Source organism: Schistocerca serialis, chromosome 4, assembly GCF_023864345.2.
Source record: "Schistocerca serialis cubense isolate TAMUIC-IGC-003099 chromosome 4, iqSchSeri2.2, whole genome shotgun sequence".
Lineage (NCBI taxonomy): Eukaryota > Metazoa > Arthropoda > Insecta > Orthoptera > Acrididae > Schistocerca > Schistocerca serialis.
This window is the reverse complement of record NC_064641.1, coordinates 669405717-669431612: the sequence shown is the minus strand read 5'-3', so window position 1 is coordinate 669431612 and position 25896 is coordinate 669405717. Positions and strand designations below refer to the sequence as shown.

General features: G+C 44.2%; 1 non-coding gene across 1 annotated transcript; it reads right to left on the bottom strand.

Moving 5' to 3' along the window:
* Positions 1-7911: 7911 nt before the first annotated feature.
* On the bottom strand, positions 7912-7995 carry Trnas-gga (transfer RNA serine (anticodon GGA)). The gene is given in 2 exon segments: positions 7912-7946; positions 7956-7995. It is a non-coding gene; the product is annotated as a tRNA-Ser (tRNA).
* Between the last annotated feature and the right edge of the window lie 17901 nt (positions 7996-25896).

Sequence of the window (25896 nt, the reverse complement as noted above, 5' to 3'; positions counted from 1 at the left end):
ACACGCAAGCTCATACCGGGTGATCAAAAAGTCAGTATAAATTTGAAAACTTAATAAACCACGGAATAATGTAGATAGAGAGGTAAAAATTGACACACATGCTTCGAATGACATGGGGTTTTATTAGAACAAAGAAACAAAAACAAAGTATTGCTAGACGAGTGAAAGATCTCTTACGTGCGTCGTTCGGTGATGCTCGTGTGCTCAGCCGCCACTTTCGTCATACTTTGCCTCCCAGGTCCCCAGACCTCAGTCCGTGCGACTATTGGCTTTGGGGTTACCTGAAGTCGCCAGTGTATCGTGATCGACCGACATCTCAATGGATGCTGATAGACAACATCCGACGCCAATGCCTCACCATAACTCTGCACATGCTTTACAGTGCTGTTTACAACATTATTCCTCGAATACAGCTATTGTTGAGGAATGATGGTGGACATATTGAGCATTTCCTGTAAAGAATATCATCTTTGCTTTGTCTTACTTTGTTATGCTAATTATTGCTATTCTGATCAGATGAAGCGCCATCTGTCGGACATTTTTTGAACGTTTGTATGTTTTTGGTTCTAATAAAACCCCAAGTCACTCCGAGCTAGTGTGTCAATTTGTACCTCTCTCTCTACATTATTCCGTGATTTATTCAGTTTTCAAATTTATACTGACTTTTTGATCACGCCGTACATACGTACGTACAAACAGTCTGTTAAGAGCGTGGCCGGAACTATACACAGATGGAAAAAATACAGCCTTGAAAAAATATAGCCTTAGTTCTTACACAACCCAACAGAGGGGACCTTTGTCCACGCTCGGCAGTTTTCACATGTTTATCGACAATTTACATGCACAGAAGACATGATACATGCCGAGTACCGATCGTTGGTTTTTCGACATAATTGAAGATTGGGAGCTGCAGGAGGACGATGATCCAAAGGAGTGTAGCAAGTTTTGCAGCGACTGCAAAGAGGAGGAAGGTTTTCGGGTTCTGGATTGGCCCCCACAGACACCTGACGCTAATCCTACTGCAAACGTATGGTCTCATATGAAAAAGAAGTTGCAAGGAAAAAATATCTTGACTTCGAAACAGCTGTCAACGCAAACTCGACGCGTTTGGAGGTCTCTTCCACGTAAATATGCGAAAAAAATTGTTTTGAAGCATGCCTCGGAAATGCAAAGCAACTATCGACGCTGCGGGTGACTGGGCGTATTATCAGTTGTAATTGGATTTTTCTTTTGTTCATATATGGTTTATGTATTTGTTTTAGTTTATTGTCGCGTACATTTTTCTACCGATTAACCCAACCACGATTTTACGTAACAGACTGTACATCCGTCTTTATAATATGTATTAGTTGTAAATGTTGAGTAGCGTCTATGAGGAAACGAATATATTTATGGATTTTACTTCTGTTATATACAGGAGAAATAATGACTATTGCGTCACAGGGGCACTCAGACGCGTACGATGGAGCATTACGAAATGCGGGAAGTTAACGTAGTCAAACGATAATTGGACAAATAACGCGCTTTGTGGATTTGCTGCTTTTTAGATTACTTAATGTAGTTACATTTTTATTCTGTTATACTTTATCGGCTGTATCCTAGGTGCTGTGTTTCATATATGAAACAAACGATAATTGCTTTAGCTACGCTGTTATTCGAGCCATCCATCAAAGTGGTAATGAATTGAAGGTACACTTAATTTACTGTTACAGCTAATGGTTTTCATTTCCGCTTTTTAAACACTTTCTAAAACTATAGAGCAATGCGTGCATTGACTTACTCACTTATCTGTCTGCCATGAAGCCACAACTGAAGCAAAATTATATTTCCGTTTATGTGAGGAATAGAGAGCAAAACTAGTTTCGTTGCTACATTTTCGTGATTGAATCAGCCGTTGTGGTGCCAAAACATGATAAACAGATATAAACAAAGTAACGTGTGCGTCGTTAAACGCTGAACGATCAGATTAGATACTGTTAAAAAAATTACAGTAACTTCATGTTTCTTCTCTGTCACACAGTATCCGTGGAACAATCTACATTTCAATTTGAAGAATAAGAGAAAAAGCCCATGAGAGAAAATGCCTTAGTGTGGCACCTTAACGAAGCTACGTACGGAAGAGCATATGAATGTGGATAATATCCCTGGTTTTTATTTTTTATTCTCTTTCATATATTTATTTTTTTGGGAGAGGAGGTGGTGGGGGAGGCTTTGACTGTAAATAGAAGAAACGTCTGATATCTATTTCATAGAAGCAGTATGCAGCAATACGGCATGCTTAAGGGAAAAGTAAATCACTGGGTTATTGTCAACAGAAATGGTTGCTCATGAGCTGTAAAAGCTAATGTACCTGCTCAGTCACTCCAGGAATTATTTTCGATGGATTGCAAAGTACAGAATTTCGGGAACCAAGTGAACTAACTGATGAGTAACTCTATTAGAGGTTGGGAATGATGACCATGCAGTTTATTCTCTTAACTCCAGCCAACAAACCAATAACAAGATTGCTACTACCGCTTACTGCCGCGGCGAATGGGCTTGTTTGGTTTGTCACTTGGCAAGCCATCAGCATGGCAGTGAATCGCAACTTGGGCGAAACTACAAAGCAAAATCGGTGAATCTGATTATGACGAGATTGTGGGTGTACGACGCATGACACTTCCGTCTCAAGCCACAGCTGTGCGGTTTTCGACCGCCGTTGTGTCAAGGATCATGTACGATAAATGACTCAGTTCGAAGCCAGTCAACCAATGCTTAGGGACGGATCCAGTTAATTGATAGGTTTCATCAGTGCGCTCCCTCCAGTAATCTTCACAGATGTCATGGGAGGCGATAAGGAAACGGCTGAGGCGGTAATTTGGTGAAAGACAGAGGACAGAAATTCACACTGTGTGGTAATGTACATTACGTCTCATACAAACAAGTATGTGCACTGAAGATCTATAATCTCGGACGCCGGCCGGTGTGGCCGAGCGGCTCTAGGCCCTAGAGTCTGGAACCGCGCGACCGCTACGGTCGCAGGTTCGAATCCTACCTCGGGCATGGATGTGTGTGATGTCCGTATGTTAGTTAGGTTTAAGTAGTTCTAAGTTCTAGGGGACTGATGACCTCAGTAGTTAAGTCCCATAGCGCTCAGAGCCAATTGAACAATATAATCTCGGAAACTTCCTACGAAAATTCTTTCTCCAAGATTATTAGAATTGTAATCAGGAAATTAATAATTTTTAGATATGTCGAAACGGAAGTCGGATGTCTGTTTCTGGAAAGAGTCGAGGATTATAAAAAAAAAAAGCTGTTTGTGTGGGCGGCGCTATGCCACGGCTGGAGGAAAGTCTCCACTCCGATGAAGAAATTCTTCTTATGTAATTGCTACTGTTAATTCCACAGTAGTCTCCGTTTTGTTAATTGTCTTTCGTTTCAATATAGAGATAGTACATATTATTTACTGATTTGCTTAATACAAAGGTAAAATATGCATGGGTGTTTCCGAATGTATCTACATCTACGTGAATACTGTACAATTGACACTCAAGTGCTGGCACAGGGTTCCTAGAACCACCTTCAAGCTATTTCACTACCACTCCACTCTCGAACACAGAGCAGGAAAAACGAACTCTTAAATCTTTCTGTGCAACGTCTGATTTCCCTTATTTTGTAACATGATCATTGCCCCCTATGTAGATGGGCGCCGATAAAATATTTTCACACTCTGAGGACAACGTTTGTGATTGCAGTGTCATGAGATGATCCTGCCGCAACGAAAAACGCCTTTCTTTTAATGATTTCCACTCCTACTCACGTATCATGCCCGCGGTGCTCTCTTCCCGATTTCGCTGTAGTACAAGATGAGCTGCCCATCTTTGAACTTTTCGACTCTATGTGATGCGGATCCCACACCGCACAGCAGTACTCCAGAGGACGTCGTACAAATGAGGTGTAGGCAGTCTTTCTAGTACACCTGTTGAGTTTTCTCAGTGTTCTGCTATAAGTTTTAGTCTTTGATTTGCCTTACCCACAACATTTTCTATGTGATCCATACAGTTTACGTTACTCGTAATTGTAACAGTTACGTATGTAGTTGAGTTTAGAGCTTCAGATTTGAGAGATTTAATATGCAATTAAATTTAGCGGATCCTTCTTAGCACTCATGCGAATGACTTCTCACCCTTCATTATTTAGAATCCACTGAAACTTCTGCATCATACAGATACCTTATCTAAATCATTTTGCTATTGGGTTTGGTTATCTGATGACTTTTGAAGACGGTAAATGACAGCATCATCTGCTAAAAGCTAAGAGTGCTATCGAGATTGTCTCCTAAATCATTTATGTAGGTCAGGGAAAGCAGAGGGCCTATAACGCTTCCTTGGAGAACGTCAGATATTGCTTCCGATTTACTCGATGACTTACTGTCAGTTACTAAGAAATGTGACCTTTCTGACAGAAAATCACAAATCCTGTCGCACAACTGAGACGACAGTTCATAGGCACGCAAATAGATTAGATGTGTCAAGATTTCTGTAAATCTAAAAACATACAACAGCGCTCATTACTTCGTGAGAGTAAAGACCTAGTTGTGTTTCACAAGAACAACATTTTCTGAGTCAGTGTCGGCTATTTGTCAACAAACCGTTTTCTTCAAACGATAACTCATAATGTTCAAAAACAGTATAGGTTGTAAAATTCTACTGCAAATCGATGTTAGTGATATGGGCTGTAATTCAGCGGATCACTCCTGTTTCCTTTAATGAGTACTTGTGTGACTTGTGCAACTTTCCACTGTTTAGGCAAGGAACATTCGAAGAGCGATCAACTGTAGATGATTGCAGAATATGGAGCTATTGCATCAGCATACTCTGAGAGGAATCCATCTAGTATACGATCAGGACCGGAAGTTTTGCCTCTATGAAGTGATTGAAGCTGCATTGATACACCGAGTATATCTACTTCTAAATAACTCACGTTGGCTGTTGTTCTTGGACCGAATTCTGGAAAGTTTATTTCTAGATATATTCCTCGTATTGTATTTATGTGTAATGTTAAAGTACTGAATGTTTGTTTCTTAGTCATCAGTCAGCTGACTGGTTTGATTTCTCTCCACTGCTAACCTCTTCATCCCATATTAGCACTTGCTACCTACGTCCTGAATTATTTGCTGGATGTACTCCAATCTCTGCCTTACTCTAGAGTTTCTGGCTTCTACAGCTCCCTCTAGTACCATGGAAGTCATTCCCTGATGTCTTAACAGATGTCCGATTATTGTGTCCCTTCTCCTTGTCAGTGTTTCCCCACATATTCCTTACCTCTCCGATTCTGCACAGAACCTCCTCATTCCTCACCGTATCAGTCAATCTTATTTTCAATATTCGTCTGTAGAGCCACATCTCTAAAGCTTCGATTCTCTTCTGTTCGGTTTTCCCAGTCCATGTTTCACTACCATACAATGCTGTGCTCCAAACGTACATTCTCAGAAATTTCTTCCCAAATTAAATTAAATTTGACATTAGTAGACTTCTCTTGGATAGGAATGTCCTTTTTGCCAGTGCAAATCTGCTTTTGATGCCCTCCTTGTTCCGTCAGTCACTGGTTTCTTACTGTCTCGGTAGTGGAATTTCATAACTTCGCCTACTTCGTAACCATCAATCCTGATGTAAAGATTCTACCTGTCCTCATTTCTGCTTCTTCTTATTGCTTACGTCTTTCTTCGATTTACTTTCCGTCCATATTCTACACTCATTAGACTGTTACTTCATTCAGCAGATCGTGAAACTCTTCTTCACTTTCACTCAGTATAGCAATGTCATCAACGAATCGTATCATTGATATCCTTTCACTTTGAACTGTAATTCCACTTCTGAACATTTCTTTCATTTCCATCATTGCTTCTTCAATGTACAGATTGAACAGTTGAGGCGAAAGCCTACATCCTTGTCTTTCACCCTTTTTAATCCGAGCACTCCGTTCTTGGTCGTCTACTCTCATTATTCCCTCTTGACTCTTATACCTATTGTATATTAGCCGCCCCTCGTCAAAGCTTACCCCTCTTTTTCTCAGAATTTCGAATATCTAGCACAATATTACATTGTCAAACGCTTTTTCCAGATGCACAGATCCTATGGACGTGTCTTGATTTTTCTTTAGTCTTACTGACATTATCAACCGCAACGTCAGGATAGTCTCTCTGATGCCTTTACCTTTTCTCAAGCCAAACTGATCATCGTCTAAGACATCCTCAATTTTCTATTCCATTATTCTGTATACCTTCGTTGTAAGCAATTTGGATGCAGGAGCTGTTGAGCTGACCGTACGATAATTCTCGCACTTCTCGGCTCTTGCAGTTTTCGGAATTATGTGGATAGATATTTTTTCGTAAGTCAGGCGATATGTCCCTGGACTCATATATTCTACACACCAACATGAATAGTCGTTTTGTTGCCACTTCCCCCGATGCCTTTAGGAATTCTGATGGAATTTTATCTGTCCCTTCTGCCTTATTTGATCTTAAGTCCTCAAAACTCTCTTAAACTATGATTCTAATACTGGATCCCGATATCTTTTCTAAATCGGCTCCTGTTTCCTCTTTTGTCACATCAGACAAATATTTTCCATCATAGAGGCCTTCAATGTACTCTTTCCACCTATCCGTTCACTCCTCTGCACTCAACAGTGAAATTCCCATTGCACTCTTAGCGTTACAACCCCTGTTTTTAATTTCACCGAAGATTGCTTTGACTTTCCTATAAGCTGGGTCAGTCCATCCAACAATCATTTCTTTTACGATTCGCATTTTCATGCAGTCATTTCTTCTTAGCTTCCCTGAACTTCCAGTTTATTTCATTCCTCAGCGACTTGCATTTCTGTATTCCTGAGTACCCGGGAGCATTTTTGTACTTCCTCCTTTCATCGATGAACTGAAGTATTTCTTGTGGTACCCATGGTTTCTTTGCATTCTTTGTACATATTTTTTTCTTTCCAACTTCTGTGATTGCTCTTTTCAGTGAATTACATCCCTCTTCAACTGTACTACCTACTGGGCTATGCCTTATTGTTGTATCTACAGCCTTAGATAACTTCTAGCATATCTCGTCATTACTTAGTACTTCCGCATACCACTTCTTTGCGTATTGATTCTTCCTTGTTAATCTCTTAAACTTCAGCCTACTCTTCATCACTAGTACACTGTGATCTGAATATCTGCTCCTGGGTGCGTCTTACAATCTAGTATCCGATTTCGGAGTCTCTGTCGGACCGAGATGTAATCGAAATGAACTCTAGCAATACCAAACGGCCTTCTCCAAGTATACCTCCTCCTCAAGCGATTCTTGAACCAAATATTCGCTATTACTAGCTGAAATTTATTACAGAAGTCAATTAATCTTTCTCCTCTCTTATTCCTTGTCCAAATCGCTATTGTCCTGTAACCTTCCCTTCTACTCCTTCCCCGTACAACTGCATTCCAGTTCCCTATGACTATTAGATTTTCATCTCCCGTTACGTACTGTATTATCCTTTCAATATCGTTCAAAAAAATGGCTCTGAGCACTATGGGACTTAACTTCTGTGGTCATCAGTCCCCTAGAACTTAGAACTACTTAAACCTAACTAACCTAAGGACATCACACACATCCATGCCCGAGGCAGGATTCGAACCTGCGACCGTAGCAGTCCCGCGGTTCAATATCGTTGTATACTTTCTCTATCTCTTCATCTTCAGCTTGCGACGTCGGCATGTATACCTGAAGTATCGTTGTCGGTGTTTGTTTGCTGTCGATTCTGAAAGAACAACCGTATCACTGAATTAAATGGTTCAGATGAGTCTCAGCACTATGGGACTTAACTTCTGAGGTCATCAGTCCGCTAGAAATTAGAACTACTTAAACCTAACTAACATAAGGACATCACACACATCCATGCCAGAGGCAGGATTCGAACCTGCGACCGTAGCGGTCGCGCGGTTCCAGACTATAGCGCCTAGAACCGCTCGGCCACTCCGGCCGGCCCTATCACTGAACTGTTAACAGTAACAAACTCTCTGCCATACCTTCCAATTAACAGCGAATCCTACTCCCGTTATATCAATTTACGCTGCTGTTGATATTCCCCTATGCTCATCGGACTTGTCTTCTTTCCGTTTTACTTCACTGACCCGTACAATATCTAGATTGAACCTTTGCACTGAATGTATGCAATGTAAATTTTATGATTTCTTTAATACTAGGCCCTTTCGGTAATTTAAGATTTGTGTTTTGTAATCGGAGTTGTGAGAAGGTAGACAATTGGTAGTGGAAAGTGGAGTGAGACATGGAAGTACTTTATCGGAGGAGCAGTTTATGTAACTGTTAGAAGACGGGAAGATGGAGTACTTAGAAAATGTTGAAGGAATACTGCTGACTTAACGGAGAGAGTTGCCAATGATGGTGATGGGGTCATATTATTACAAGGCCATGAAGTGTAAGCTGAGACACGGTGCATGCAGAAACTGTTACATGACAGTGCAAGCGGATCAAGAAAGAAGAGAGGGGATCGACATTTGGGGAAAGAAACTGCGTTAATTTGTAGAAGAGTTCAAGGAAAGAAGACGAGAAGAGATCAATAATTGAGTAATTATGCAAGGTGACCTCGTCTAGTTTGTAGGATTTTGAGTAACTATTTGAGCTTTGTTCGAAAACTGCTGGGTGCGAGAGGTGAAAGAAGACTATAATAGCGACTATAGTCTCAAAAAATTCTTGGTCATCAAAGTGGAAGGTGTATTTAGACTCTCGTGCAGACGCAGTGACGCATTGAATGACCTGCAGTTATGAAAAAGTGACAGTAGCGGGTATTTCGATATTAGCCAGATTAATTAGAGCTGGTTTTGCTATTTCTGACGGCATAGTACAGACGTTGTGGAAAGTGAGGCTTTGAATAAATGAGGACCCTACCAGTCACATACATAAAGTAGTGCGAGTGTTGGTCGTTTCCATTAACATTGATGTTCAACAAGATATCTAAACTAAATGAACTTTAAGTATTTTTTGGAGCAGAGCCTTCACTATATGAACTAATTTTTGGACGATTTAGTCAATTTGAACTGTAGACGCCGTTATTTTTAGAGACAGAGTGACATGACTTTCCTCTAGAGAAGATGGAGGGATGTAAGTTGTTGGTTAACCAGTTAGAGGAAGGGGGAAGGGGCCTGGTGGTTTGTAAGGAGCAGTTTTAACTATCGGCACTGTGAAGATCCAGAGCAGAGCCGATAACAATTCAGTAAGATGTAGAAAACACAGCAGTGCAAGGTTTCTGTTTAAGTTTGGATCTGATATCACTTCTTGAACTTCAACTGCAACTGCAACTCCGCCACCGGAATTCTATGCTGGGAGCCACCACCACCCTGCTGTGGCGCCTGAGCTGATGTTTGCTTCCAAGCTGATCTGCAGTTAGCCAGTAGTAAAAGTCGTTCGTTCCGCCAATGATTGAGCCTGCAGCCACTTCACCCTCCACCGACAATACTATGGTGAGATTGAGCTGTAACCAAGAGGCGATGTGTAGGGACATTAGAATCAATTGCCTCACGATTCTCTCTGAAGATCTCCATTTTAACGCCAGTGAACAGTTAGTTCTCAACTCCGACCACAGTAGTTATATAGTATTACTTGTTTTCAGTTAAAGTCACTACAACCACTGGGCACTTTGTAGGAGTAACTAATTCACTGCACTATTATTATCATCCGTCCCCCCCCTCCCGACCCCCGACCCTCTATGTCAGTCATGCCAAGGTGTTATTATATTAATACTGTCACATTTCCATTTGTTTATCAATTTATCAATCAATTTATGGGGATAAATTAAAGTTGTGTGTCATCCGAAAAGTGGGCTTCGAAAGAAACCACAGAAAAGTATAGTCGCTGTATGCCGCACTGGTGAATGAGAACCGCCGGTGTAGCCACAGCTACTAGAGCTTCACTAAGCCGCCCCAATCGATGGGCTATTTACAGCTGAGAAGAGGAACGCTCGCTCTAGTTGGCAATGAACAGTCAAGATTACAGCATCTTCTTAGATAGGCCACTAGTAGATTAGATGCCTTATGCAGAACTTGTATTGTATTGTACGTATGTATGTTTACCGAGGACCTAGAAACGACGGAGAAGCTCCGTCCCCGCCGCAGCCGCAGTGGTCCACAACCCAACGACGACTACCGCAGTCCACTTCACCCTCCGCTGCTCCTCACCGAACCCAGGGTTATTGTGCGGTTCGGCCCTCGGTGGACCCCCAGGTAACGAGTATAACCCCTATGTTTGCACTGTAGAATAATGGTGGTGTAAGTGTACGTGGTGAACTTGTTTGCGCAGCAATCGCCGACACAGTGTAACTGAGGCGGAATAAGGGGAACCAGCCCGCATTCGCCGTGGCAGATGGAAAACCGCCTATAAACCATTCACAGACTGGCCGGGCGATTCGTGCCGGGGACCAGACGCTCCTTCCCGCGCGGAAAGCCGTACGTTAGACCGCACGGCCAACCGGGTGGGCTATGCAGAACTTACTTATTATTTCAGCTATACATGAAATGAGTTCGCAGTTACGAATATGGACAACCATCTGATATATATGGGATCATGACAACAAAAATTTATACCGGACCGGGACTCGAACCAGGATTTCCCGCATGTCACGAGCGGTCACCTTACCATTAGGCTCTCCAAGAACGAGTCAAGGTCATACCCAGACTTCCGTATGTCGTCAACCATGTGTTAAACAAGCTGCACTCGTACATGCTTCACTGTATACAGTTCTGTACAGTGGAGGCATTTTAAATGAAAGTCGTTTCCCCGATGTCGGCGGTTACACGTCAGAGTGTACATTGGATCGTAATTGTGAACAAAACAGGCACTGCAGTACCGTATTATGACAGTTGCTTTCCAAGTTAAGTATTGTAAACGTGTGTGTACCAAGTGACACTTCAGTAGTCAGACACAGTTGTACATACTCAGAACAACCCAGTGAAAATGGGTTATGCAAATTTAACTGTATTTTCATAACTATACTGCATAAAATGGAGTAATATTTTATACTCTAAGGCTACCCACAGTCTCATGGAAACCAGAGAACCTATCGTTGGGCCGGCGAGTGTATTTTAGTACCGCACAACAAGAGTAACTGTAATTCATGTTTCATTTAATATGCATAATTTTCCCCTGTCATTTTGTTCTGGAGTATAGCCGTGAATAATTTTTCGATGCCTTCCGGGATTCCATTTCACTAAGCTGGAGCGGCAGGTCACGGATTTCAGAACGTCCACTCAAGAACGAGCGTAGAGTAGTGCGATACATTGAGCAGTTCCCAGACCCGCTGTCTGTCGAGACGGGTGTATGTAGTAGTGTTGGTTGTGATGTGCAATGACCGTACCGGATCAGCGCACTGATGTGTGATGGATGTCGAGACCAACACAAAAGCGAGCCCGCATAATTTCAATGAGCGGAAGCTCGCACGTTAACGAGAAATACTGGCACCAACAGCTGCCACAGCACGCCTGCAAACGGTAACAATTCGCCATTGTTCTGCTGCTTCAGTTAACGCAATTTGTGAACTTGACTGGTAATATTCAGTTACTTGAGAATCCGCATGATGTTCGAACGAAAAGAAAATTCTAGAGTTTGTCCAAACCCATCTTTCCACTATATTTATGTTGAGTAAGTGTAAAGAGAATTCCGTCCTCCTCCGCCGCTGAGTATCAGACGTCCTAATGCCACACAGATGGTCCGGCTTAAATTCCAGGTACCACGAGAGATTATTCAAAAATGGTTCAAATGGCTCTGAGCAATATGGGACTCAACTGCCGAGGTCATTAGTCCCCTAGAACTTAGAACTAGTTAAACCTAACTAACCTAAGGACATCACAAACATCCATGCCCGAGGCAGGATTCGAACCTGCGACCGGAGCGGTCTTGCGGTTCCAGACTGCAGCGCCTTTAACCGCACGGCCACTTCGGCCGGCGATTACTCCTTGGCCGGAGAATTTTAGAGAGCATCACGCAGCCTTTTGAAGCCAATTGACCAGCAACTTGAGAGAGGAGGTACTTCTCAAAGATTCTGAAAGCTCACGACAGCTGGGAGAGAGGTGTTTTGACCTGATGTCTTTCCAAACTGCCTCAGGCTGATGCCGTAAGTTTGTTTTACGGGCGCGACTTCCAGTTCAAAATCCAATATTCGTAGTGCACGACAGTAGCACGCCTGCTTGCAAATCAGCTGCAAGTAATGGAGGAAATAGTGAAGAGGAAGATGATGCTATTTCAGTATCCTGCACCAACTTTTACGAACCTGTTTTAATTACAAGGTTTGATGACGTCTGCGTTGTCACACCTGGATGATGATCAAGTATAATGGAGATGTCACTGTACATTTTTCCGGTTCCCAGGCTGATTTTCGAACTAGATTGTCATTTTTCTGAGAGAACAGTACTGTACATTGACGCGTGGCACCTTATATCGCTCCTGTCTAGAGCCTGTCTATCGCCGGCCGAAGTGGCCGAGCGGTTCTACGCGCTACAGTCTGGAGCCGCGCGACCGCTACGGTCGCAGGTTCGAATCCTGCCTCGGTCATAGATGTGTGTGATGTCTTTAGGTTAGTTAGGTTTAAGTAGTTCTAAGTTCTAGGGGACTGATGACCACAGATGTTAAGTCCCGTAGTGCTCAGAGCCATTTGATTTTGTTTATTGGTTAGTCATGAATAGCGTGGACTAAAGCGGGAGAACAATGGTCAGTTTTCTTTAAGGCCAATCGAAAAACAATCAGAACGGAGTATTGTTTGCGCGTCTTTTCTCTTGGAGATATAGAATGCTTACAGCAGTCCAAGAAGTCTGAGCCTAGCCTTTCAATTGTACGGTCGTGTGTAGTATGACCTCCGAAGGAAGTTGTAATTTGCCGGTTTTAGATGTGACATTCCACGTGGCTCACTGAACTGATCGGTGACTAAAAACTGGAGTACATTAAACACCGATAAACTTAGTAGTATGGCGAGCATTTTCATTTAAGAACAATCCGAGCTTAGTAGCAGTTCAGATTTCGGGAAATACATTACCATAAAGCTGCTAACGTGAATGAAAGGGTTTGTGCATGATTAGCACGGGCTTGGCAGAGAACGTGTAAATTATCAAGGTTCAGAATATACCGAATTTTTTTGTAATAAATTATTCTTCAGTAACCTGAATATGGATTAGTTGCTTTCCAGTAACCTCTTATCACAACAAGAAATGAGTCACATCTATAGAACGATGAAACAACCTTCATCGATCTGAAGTTTTTACTGAAGTCTATTGTCACATTAGTCTTATGATCATGTAGGTCTTGTCCGATATTGGACATCTTCATTTTAGTTAAAACAAATAATAAGCATCGTTTCAAATCGTAGCGACGCACTCAATTTTTGCTGTAGTACGTACAGATTTTGTCCTTGATCTACACCATCATTCAACTGCTTTTGTGAGACGTTTTCAGTGATACACCATTTTCAGATTAAGGTACTGTGACTACAATCACGAGGAATCGCCCTAATAGCTGTGTTTGGCTACAAGTTGACAACATACATACTTCCGAACGAGTTTCTCAGTGGCCGATGTTCAGTCATGTGAGTTAAGCCTGCCAATCTCAAGCTGTGCAATTTTTTGTGTGTTCTGCTGTGATTGCTACATTTCATATTATTTAAGGTCAAACTGTGTTATAAAGGATAGCTTTATAGATACTCATACAGCAAGGTATAGCCTCAATAAATCAGGGTTTAATATATCAAGTTAGTAAACCAGTTCTTAACACAGAAGGCCACTCACAAAGAGCATGCAGAACACGTTAGGACGTGTTGCTCACTATATGTGGTGTGCCTACTAAAGATGGTGGTGTCAGTGTTAAAACAGTTCCACAGACAAAATAAAATTATGTTTAATCTATAAAACTAAACACGAAATCCAGTATGGTTCTGAAGAACAGTTGGAGGAGGTTGGGAGTATATGAAAAGTTAAGTCATGATGTGTGATTGAGGATGAATAATGGTGTAAAATTCGTCTTGGCGAAACGCTTACGGTAAATATTCACAAAAAATACCATTTATCCCAGTTTATTCACTGTTGTTGTCTAGTTAATTTTAGCTGTCCCTAAAACTCAGTAATTTAACATGTTATTTTTATTTTACACCTGCCAACAACTTAAGGTGTTGATTAATTGAATCTCGATATCCTCTCTCGAAATCCCGAGGTCATTTACACTGATGCCCAACGTTACACACTTAATCACATCCAAGATGAATATTTCAAAACACTGCATGTGTATTTCACTAACACGCTACATAAGACTCATTGCTCGCTGACTGCTCGTAGTAAACTATTCTGAAGACCTTATAGTGCACCACAGAGAGGAGCAAAACCTGAAATAACGGAAGAGCAACGGAAATTCGGACAAAGGAAAGAAATAATTTATTTATGAACTTGTAAGACGCGGTGTTAAGAACATATATTTTGCCCCGACTGCGTTCCTAAGACTAACGACAACTTCCCTCTTTCCTCGCTGGAGACACAATGCCTTTCGTCGGTCGCTGACACAACCCCCTGCCTCGCCGAACTCTCCCCGCAGCCTAGCCTTCGTTCCGCTCTGTTATTACCATCCCCCCGCGGCAGTTTACATCAGCGAGCCTCGGCTGTTTCCTTGCTGCTGCTACCACTACTGTAGGAGAATTTGTCATCTGAAGTATCTACTATCTACCGAAGAGTCAGGCTTATCGAAAACACAAATTATTTTCATTACGCTCCATTTCCATGACTGTAAGCCAAACTCATTTGCTTCTTACCTATCTACATCTCAAAAGTATAAGCGCTCAGTATTGTTACACTTAGAATCAGCGTAACACCAACATTTTCAGTTCGTTTCATTTATGCACTTGCTACTTCTACGCATTAACCACCCTGTACAGATATGAATAGTTTAGTGCCATCCATTACTTTCATGTTTGTTGAAACCACTATTCTCACAGCATCCCTACACACCTTATCAAATGTTCAGATGAATGAACCAACCTGCATGGAATTGAGCAGGGCCTGTAGTTTCCATCTACACAGCCATCTCATTCCTCTCCTCTAGGATGCTTTAGGATAATTCCGTGAATACTGTAAATGTTCCTATTTACATAATATGCGTACACATTCTTTCAAAGGTTCTTGCCAGGCACGTAACGAAGTACAGTTTCGCATTACTAAGGATCCCTGAAATCGCCACGCACCGCTCTTGCACGATTAAGATTTGGGGAGTACGTAGTAACACCGTTCCTCCTAACTACATGATCCTTTCCAATTTCTCCTATCCTCCTTGAGATAGTTTAACGTCGATTTGCTACAGTACTCAAACATAGTTGTTACGCCGGTACTGTGTACATAAAGCTCAGGAATAATGTTGTTCAGTATCACATATACCTTTCTTCCATCCTTTCCAGAAGGGTTGTTGGTGAAATGGTTCACATGGCTCTAAGCAGAATGGACTTAACATCTGAGGTCATCAGTCCCCTACACTTAGAACTACTTAAACCCAACTAACCTAAGGACGCACATCCATGCCCGAGGCTGGACTGGAACCTGCGACATTATACACAACGCCAAAGAAACTGGTATAGGCATGCGCATTCAAATACAGAGATATGTAAGCAGGCAGAATACGGCGCAGCGGTCGGCAACTCCTATGTAAGACAACAAGAGTCTGGTGCAGATGTCAGATCAATTTCTGCTGCTACAATGGCAAGTTATTAAGATTTAAGTGAGTTTGAACGTTGTATTGCAGTCGGCGCACGAGCGATAGGACACAGCATCTCTGAGGTAGCGATGAAGTGGAGATATTGCCGTACGACCAATTTACGAGTGTACCATGAATACCAGGTATCCGGTAAAACATCAAATCTCGTACAACGCTGCGGCCGGAAAAAGGTCCTGCAAGAATTGGTCAAAGGACAACTGAAGTGAACCGTTCAATATGACGGAAGTGCAACCTATCTGTAGATTGCTTCAAATTTCAATGTTGGACCATCAACGAATGTCATCCTGCGAACATCATCGATGTGGACTTTCGGAGCCGAAGACCCACTCGTGTACCCCTCATGACTGCGCGACACAAAGCTTTAGCCCTCGCCTTGGCCAGTCAACACCGACCCTGGACTGTTGATGAGTGGATAAATACTGCCTGGTAGGATCAGTCTCGGTCTAAATTGTATCGAGTGGACAGACGTGTATGGGTATGGAGACAACCTCGTGAATCCATGGACCATGTCTATAAGCAGGGGACTGATCAAGGTGGTGGTGGCTCTGTGATGGTGTGGGGCGCGTGCAGTCGAAGTGATATGCGACCCCTGATACATCTAGATACGACTCCGACAGGCGACGCGCACGCAAGCATCGTGTCTAATCACCTGCATCCATTGATGTACATTGCGCATTACGACGGACTTTGGACAACTCCAGTAGGACAACGCGACATCCCATACGTTCATCATTTGTACAGAGTTGCTCCAGGAACTCTCTCCTGAATTTAAAAACTTCTGCTGGCCACCAGACTCTTCAGATATGGACATTACTGAGCACATCTGGGATGCCTTGTAACGTGCTGTTCAGAAGAGATCTCCGTCGTTCTCTTTCGGATTTATGGACTGCCCTGTAGAATAAATGGTGTCAGTTCCCTCAAGCATTATTTCAAACATTAGTCGAATCCATGACACGTCGTGTTGCGGCCTACATGATATTGGGCAGATATTAGTTTCTTTGCCTCTTCAGTGAAAGAAATAAATATACACTGTAAAGTACTAAGAAGCGATTATCCAAATAGAATGGAAACCGGTAGATGTGATGCATGTGTATGGACAAACAAAATTATAATTTCAGAAAAACTGTATAATTTCTTCAATAATAATGTTTGATCCACCTCTGACTCGTACCGAGCGAGGTGGCGCAGTGGTTAGCACACTGGACTCGCATTCGGGAGGACGACGGTTCAATCCCGTCTCCGGCCATCCTGACTTAGGTTTTCCGTGATTTCCCTAAATCGCTTCAGGCAAATGCCGGGATGGTTCCTTTGAAAGGGCACGGCCGATTTCCTTCCCCATCCTTTCCTCACCCGAGCTTGCGCTCCGTCTCTAATGACCTCGTTGTCGATGGGACGTTAAACTATAATCTCCTCCTCCTCCACCTCTGACTCCTGCTGAAGCCGTTATTCAGCTTGGCATTGATAGTTGTTGGATGATGCCGTCCTGACGGTTTCCGTACCAAAATCTGACTGACTGGCCTGTTAGATCGTCAAAATCCCGATATCGTTGCTCAACGGTTCTCAACTGGGGCGAGATCATGTGACCTTCCACGAAGAAAATCAGTAGAAGTTATGCTGTCTGCGAGCGAGCTCTATCTTCCTCAAATATAAGCCCAAGATGGTTTGCCCCTGTAGGGCAACAAACCGGTTTGTAGGATATCGTCGACGTACTGCTGTGTCGTAAGGGTGCCGCGAATGACAACGAAAGTGGACCTGTTACGAAATGGAATGGCATCCCAGGCTATCGGACCGTATGGCAGGCTCGGGCATGGATGTGTGTGATGTCCTTAGGTTAGTTAGGTTTAAGTAGTTCTAAGTTCTAGGGGACTGATGACCACAGATGTTAAGTCCCATAGTGCTGAGAGCCATTTTTTTTCGTATGGCAGGCAACAGACAGATTGGTATCCCACCACTGTCAGGACGCGTCTCCAGACCCATCGGGGCTCAGTTCAGATCGGCAGCCTTCACTGACGACATTTTTACTCCATTCAACGAGATTCCAGACGTAAGACGTGTCTGATTGGTTCTAAGCAGCCAGCCACGAATTCCTCCACTGTGAAAGCCTTTTCATCTCAAAGTAACGACTGTTACCTACGTCCTCAATTATTTCCTGGGTGTATTCCGAACTCTGTCTTCCTCTACAGTTTTTATCCTCTACAGCTTACTCCAGTACGATGGAAGTTATGTCTTAAAAGATGTCCTGTCATCCTGTCCCTTCTCTTCAGCGTTTTCCGTATATGCTCTTCCTCTTGGTTTCTGCAAAGAACCTCCTCATTTCTTACCTTGTCATTCCACCTAATTTTCAACATCTGTCTGTAGCACCACATGCAAAGTGTTTAGTTTCTCTTCTGTTCTTGTTTACACACGGTCCGTGTCTCACTACTATACAATGCTCTGATTCAAACGTACTTTCTCAGAAATTTCTTCCTCGAATTAAGACCTGCGTTCGATTCTAATAGACTACTTTTGGCCACGAATGCCCTTTTCGTCAGTAGTAGTCTGCTCTTTACTTCATCCTTGCTCCGTCCATCATTGGTTACTCTGCAGCCTAGGCAGCGGAATTCTTTAACCTAATCTACTTAGAGATTCCCAATTCTGATGTTAAGTTTCACGCGGTTCGCATTTCTGCTACTTCTCATTGCTTTCTTCTTTCTTCGATTTACTCTCAATCCATACTCTGTGCTCATTAGACTAATCATTCCATTCAATATTTCTTGTAATTATTCGTCACTTTCATTAAGGTTAGCAATATCTTCATCGAGTTTTATCACTGATATCTTTTCATCATGAATTTTGACGCTACTTCTAACCATTCTTTTAATTCAGTCACGGTTTCTCCGGTTCTGGTGTATAGATGCAACAGTAGGAGCGAAATTTAATCCCACTCCTGAACATTTCTCTTATTACCACCATTGCTTCTTGGATATACAGATTGTACAGTAGTGATGAAAAACTACCTCTCTGTCTTACCGTTTTTTAATGCGAGGTTTCTTTTCTTGGGCTTCCGCTGTTACTGTTAACTCTTGATTCTCGTACACACAGCATATTATCGGCCTTTCTGTATAGCTTACTTTGTTTCTCTCAGACTGGTTTAACATCTTCCAGCATTTTATGTTATTCAAGGCTTTTTCCAGATCGAAAAATCCTATGAACGTCTCTTGATTCTCTTTGTTTCCATTATCACTCACAATGTCACAGGTGCCTTTCTGGTGACGTTTTATTCCCTAGTGTTATTTTCCATTATTAAGTATATTAGCCTACACAAGACAGGTACGTTGATCCATGAGGGATAGTGCTCGCACATATCTTACTATCATCAGGATCGTGTGTGTGGTTTTGTTTCCAGATTCTTAGACTTTACACATCAACTTCAAAAGTCGTTTCGTACCAACTTCCCCTAACGATTTCAGAAATTCCGAAAGAATGTTGGCCATCCCTTTTGGCTTATTTGAGAGCAAGCCTTCCAAATCTGTTTTAAATAGTGACTTTAATATTCTAACAATGTCGACTCTCATTTCTTATTTAATCACGTCATCAGACTAGTCTATTCCCCCATTGATGAGGCTTTCATTGCACTGTTTCAACCTACAAGTAGTCGTCTCTGCGCGTAACAGTGGAATTCTCTTAATACTGTCCCTATTGCTTTCAATGCCATCGAAGATTGATTTCACTTTGTGATTTCATTAGACTTTTCCTGCACTACTTATTTATTTCATTTCTAAATGGGTTATATTTTTCTTTTACCTAATTTTCCGAACATGTTTTCACTTCCTCCTATCACTAATGATTTGAATTACATTTTCTGTCACCTAAAATTACTTTGCAGTTACCTTCTTTATACCTACACTTGTCTTTTCAATTTCTTACCTGCTCTTTATAGATATGTCCTTTCCTCTTCAATTGAAATGTTTACTTTGGTGTTCAATATCGCGATATATATGGCTTTGGAGTACTTGAATTGCATTTCATCATTACTCAGTACTTCAGCGTCCAACTTATGCGTGCACTGAGCCTTGTGGATGAGTGTCTTAACCTTCAGAGCCTGTTAGTTGCCAATATTAAATTGTGATGACATTCTTTATTTGCTCTTGGGTAAGGTTGGTTGGTTGGTTGGTTGTTTGAGGTTTAAGGGACCAAACAGCAAGGTCATCAGTCCCTTGTTTCAAATATACTCCATTCTGCTAATGGGACATCTCAGAAAAGTCAGAACAATAATACGGTAAAAGGGAAAAACGTAAGAGGGCAGTCACGTTGTCATTGGTAAAAAAAAAAAAAAAAAAAAAAATGAGGGAAGTCGGCAAGAGAAAGAACCCAACACTATGCTGAAGAAGCTTAGGCAAGACCACCTGTGACTTAAAAGGTACAACTGCTATAAAGGAGAAAGTACGTATGGGAATAGAAAGACTAACCAAGCCTTAAAAAAAAGGGTAAAAACAGAGTAAAAGGTGAAGAAAAGAGGATTCCGGTCAGGGAGGTGAATCGGGAATCTCTGAACACTGCCTACAATGGGAGACAACCAAACACTCACCGCCCTGCCCCAACACCAAAGAGAAATTAAAAACCTTAAAACTGAGAATAAAAACCACTCTCCCGGAGGAAACCGAGTACCAGGGAGACCATCTGGGAATCGTCAGCCAACATCAAAGGTAAAGTGTGGGAGAGTCTGTACTTAGCACGCAGAGCCAAAAGAAGTGGGCATTCAACCAAAATGTGGGCCACTGACTGGAAGGCTCCACAACCACATAGCGGGGGTGGCTCATAACGCAAAAGAAAACCATTGGTCAGCCTGGTATGGCCAATGCGGATACAACACAGTGAGGTCGAGTCCTTTCGGGAGAGGCGAAAGGAAGAACGCCATGGGCCTGGTGTCAACTTAATTGCACGAAGTTTATTAGACAGGGGAGTAGCCTCCCAAGAATTGGCCGATGACTGTGCGAAGTGGGATTTGATGTGAAGCCGTAAATCCGCTGCAGGAGAGGTTACAGAAAACGGGGGGTAAGTAACTGCTCCCCCAGCCGAACGATCAGCGAGCTCATTACCCAGGATACCCACATGGCCAGGGACCCAAAGGAAGTCAATGGAACAAGCAGCACGGTGAATATCAGCGAGATGGTCATGGATGGCAGAGACCAAGGGATGGCGCGAAAAACACCGGTCAATAGCAAGAAGGCCACTCATCGAGTCCGTACATAACAAAACGCGGTTGTGTTGGGATTGTTTAATAAAGGGCCTGGGAAATTGCCATCAATTTCGCAGTAAACACCACACATGTAGGTGGCAGCAGATGACTTTCCGTTCCAACAGAGGACGTGAAGGCATACCCAACATGATCAGCAGATTTAGAGCCATCAGTGTAAAAAACAACAGCATCCCGAAACTCCCATAAAATTTGGCGGAAAAAGGAACGGAACACCACCGGGGGATGGAATCTTTCGGACCTCGGCGGAGATCCATCCGAATTCGAGGCAGAGGAACTAATCAAGGAGGGGTGGAGGGGAGGGAGCGAGGAAGACAGGACAAAGAAGGAAGCTGAAAATCACGGCAAAGAGACGCAAGGCGCAGCCCAACCGGTAAACCCGCCCGAGGGCGGGAGTCGGGTGGCCGACGTCCATGGTCTGGGAACAGGATAGAATAGGAAGTATGAGTGGGAGAAGAACGGATAGTGAGGGCATAAGACACCACAAGCTGGGACCGCCGAACAGAAAGGGGGGGGGGGGATCCCAGCTTCAACCAGGAGACTATCAACACTGCTAGTAGGGAAGGCACCGGTGGCCAAACGGATACCACGATGGTGGACTATGAAACGTCCCCTTTGAACAATTATACATGACTGTGCAAACAGCCTACTTACAACTGGATCCAGCACGTGCAGTGTGGAAGGAGCAGCTGAACCATAAACTTGACAACCATAGTCCAAGCGAGACAGAACTAGAGCACGATAAAGATGGAGGAGGAAGGAATGGTCCGCACCCCAAGAGGAGTGGGCAAGGAAGCGAGGGACATTGAGTTTACGGAAACATTCTACCTTCAGGAGTCTGATATGGGGCAGCCAAGTGAGCTTGTTGTCGAAAAGAAGACCCAGGAAAAGAAACTGTGGAACCACAGGCAATCGTTGTGCAGCGAGATAGAGCTCTGGATCAGGGTGGATCGTAGTACGGCGACAGAAGTGGACCACCCGCGATTTTAAAGGAGAGAACTGAAACCCGTGTGAGAGGGTCCATGCAGAGGCACGCCGTATAGCCACCTGGAGCTGCCGTTCTGCAGATGCCATCGAGGAGGAACTAACCCAATTGCAGAAATCATCCACATACAGGGCAGGGGCGACCAAGGGAGCGACAGAGGCCACAAGTCCATCGATAGCAATGAGCAAAAGAAGGACACTCAAGACAGAACCCTGTGGGATGTCCATCTCCTGGGTCCGTGGAGAACTAAAAGCAGTACCAACTCGAACTCTGAATGACCGATGGATCAGGAACTGGCGGATAAAAATCGGGAGTGGGCCCCGAAGACCCTACTGATGAAGGGTTAGTAAGATGTGATGGCGCCAGGCCGTGTCATAGGCCTTGCAGAGGTCAAAAAACACTGCAACCAAATGGCGGCGCTAGGAAAAAGCCTGCCGAACTGCGGATTCCAAGCGAAGTAAATGATCGATTGGAGATCGTCCCTCTCGAAAGCCACACTGGTAAGGGGACAATAGATCCCGAGATTTGAGGACCCAATTGAACCGATGGGCTACCATCCATTCAAGTAACTTACAAACAACATTGGTCAAACTAATTGGCCGATAGCTGTCAACAGATAGGGGGTTCTTACCAGGCTTAAGGACAGGAACCACAATGCTATCCCTCCACTGAGAAGGGAAGTCACCCTGGAGCCAGATACGGTTAAACACCCAAAGAAGATGTTGCCGTTGTGGAGCACTGAGATGTTGAAGCAGTTGGTTATGAATGGAATCTGGGCCAGGGGCCATATCATGAGAAGAAGATAGAGCAGAAAGAAATTCCCATTCAGTAAAAGGTTCGTTGTAAGATTCTGACTCACAAGTGGTGAAACATAAGGTGGGAGCTTCAGCCTGCTGTTTTTGATGAAGGAAAGCAGCTGGATAGGAGGCTGACGCTGATGTCACTGCAAAATGTTCTGCAAGAACTAATGGGTCTGTACAAATGCCATCTGGGAGGTGAAGGCCTGGGAGAGTGGACTGCCGATGGCAACCTTGGAGAGAGCGAAGTGTAGCCCATACCCGTGACAGAGGGACAGTGGAACCAAGGGAAGAAACGAATCGTTCCCAACACATCCGCTTGCTCTGTTTGATTAAATAACGGGCTTTAGCGCGAAGGTAGTAAGGCTGGCTATGGATGGGTGCCTCTTAGTGTTGCAAAGCTCGACGGCGATCACGGATGGCAATGGCAATAGCCGTACTCCACCACGGGACTTGCCGGCGACGAAATGGTCCAGATGAGCGCGGGACAGCAAGGCTAGCAGCGCGAACAATCGCGTCAGACACGTCAGGGAGGACGTCATCAATACAACCCGACAAAGAGGAAGAAAACGCGACCTGTGCAGTGTACAGAGGCCAATCGGCGCGTTGGAAAGACCAACGAGGCAACCTGGCCATCGGGGAACGGGAAGGGAGCGTGATAATTAACGGGAAATGGTCACTATCGTGTGGCGACCAGTGTAATGAAGGGAGGAGAGAGGGAGAAGAAAGAGAAAGATCAATGGCAGAAAAGGTACCATGACCGGCACTAAAATGAGTAGGGGAGCCATCATTAAGAAGGCACAGGTCGTGGTCTGCAATAAATTGGTCTATAAGAAGACCTCGTCTAGATGGAAGGGCACTGCCCCACAAAGGATGATGAGCATTAAAATTCCCAAGGAGGAGGAAGGGAGGAGGAAGTTGCTGAAGAAGGGCGGTTAAGGTACAGGTGTAAGAGTCCTGTCAGGAGGGATATAAGGATTGCAAACTGTGATTGCAGAGTCGAAGTGGAACCTAACAGCAACCGCTTCCAATGTAGTTTGAAGAGGAATCCACGTGCAAGCAATGTCTGTACGGACCAATGTACAAACGCCACCAGAAGCCCACATGGGTCAGACCCGATTTCGACAGAAAACACGGAATCCACGGAGGGTCGGTGAGTGAGCATCACTAAAATGAGATTCCTGGAGAACCACACAAGCTGCAGAGTAGGACGAAAGAAGAGATTTTAATTCCGGAAGGTGACGATAGTATCCATTACAATTCCATTGGAGAACCACAGAACGATGGTTTGAATGGGGGCTGAACACTTTCTATCCAGTCATACGCCGGGTCCACACCCGTCACCGACAAGGATGGGGCGACATCCATGAACGACAGGTCAGAATCCGGTTGTGAAGTCGGGGAAGGGACCTCCGGTGACACCAGAGGCTCTTTGTCCCGGGACTTATGTTTCTTCTTCCGTTCAGGCTGAGATCGAGGAGGGCTGTGTGGCATGAAGGAGCCAGCTGCAGCAAGATCAAGAACAGAAAGAGACGGGGCGACCTGGAGGCCGACAGACCGCGGCTCTCGCGGTCGTCGCGCGGCAGCAGACCTTTGGCCTGGAAGATGCCGGTAAGGGGCATCCCGGGAGAGGCACCCTTGACCGGCAGACGCCGAAGGAGTGGGACACTTCTCCGGCTGGGGAGGGGGAGCAGCGCCCATAGGAGAAGGTGTGGGAGCTGCAGGGGAGGGGGGGAGGAGAGGGGTCCGGGATGGGGGTAAGGAAGGGGGGGAAGGGGTAAAGATGTAACCAAGGCATTACTAGATGTCATGGACACAGGGTGAAGTCTTGCATATTTCTTATGGGCCTCTGTGTAGGTTAAACGATCGAGGGACTTATACTCCTGTATCTTTTTTTCCTTCTTATACACGGGGCAATCTGGTGAACGTGGAGAATGACTACCATGACAATTTACACATACAGGAGGGGGAACACAGGGACTCCCCTCATGGAGTGGACGTCCACAGTCACCACAGAGAGGGGCCTGGGAACAGCAGGAAGACGTGACCAAACTGCAAGCACTTAAAACACCTCATAGGAGGTGGGATGTACGGCTTCACATCACAGCGATAGACCATAATCTTAACTTTCTCAGGAAGGGTATCCCCTTCAAAGGCCAGGATAAAGGCACCAGTATCAATACGATTGTCTTTAGGACCCTTCTGAACACGACGAACAAAGTGAACACCCCGCCGTCCGAGATTGTCCGAAGTTCCTCATCAGTTTGAAGGATGAGGTCCCTGTGAAAAATCACACCTTGTACCGTATTTAGAGACTGCTGGGGGGTAATGGACACAGGAATTGTGCCAAGATGGGTACAGGCACGAAGGGCCGTGAATTGGGCAGCTGAAGTAGTTTTTATCAGCAACGAACCCGACCGCATCTTGCTCAAGGAGTCCACTTCGCCAAACTTGTCTTCAATGTTTTTCACAAAGAATACAGGTTTGACACTGGTGAAAGTATCTCCATCAGTCCTGGTGCAAACTAAATAACGGGGGAAAGGTTTTGCCCCTAGACGATGGGCCTGACCCTCTTCCCAGAGGGTAGCCATGGAAGGGAAGGCCGACAGGCAAGAGAAGCAGCACTTGAGGAATCAGTTCCACGCAAAGAGACGGCCACAGAAGAATGGCCAGAGTTCTGGACCCGTATGTGTTTCATTTGCATAGCGTCCGCCCTGATACCACCCACTCCAATCAGGGGCTCTACTCACGGGCGCCACCCAGCCACAGCAAGGGCCGTCTGGCATGGCGACCATTGCTGGGAGTTCCGATGCTCCAGGATGACGAGCAACCACTCCAAGGCATGCATGAGGAGGTCACAGCTCAGGTATCAGAAGTGTGATCCCTGTGTGTTCAGGGGGCTCAACCAAAAGGGTACATAGCGACCCCACCACACGGGCTGGCTACCGTGCTAGCTATGCACCCTAGCATCAAACAACGACGTGAAAGAAAAGATGGAATGTACTAGGAGGGTGCACGTCGGAGACACTAGGTAAGGTGCTCTTCCCCAAATGGCTCACACTACGGAGGAGAAATTTTGTAATGGAGGTCAAACCCCAGAGGGGGACCAAGGAATGC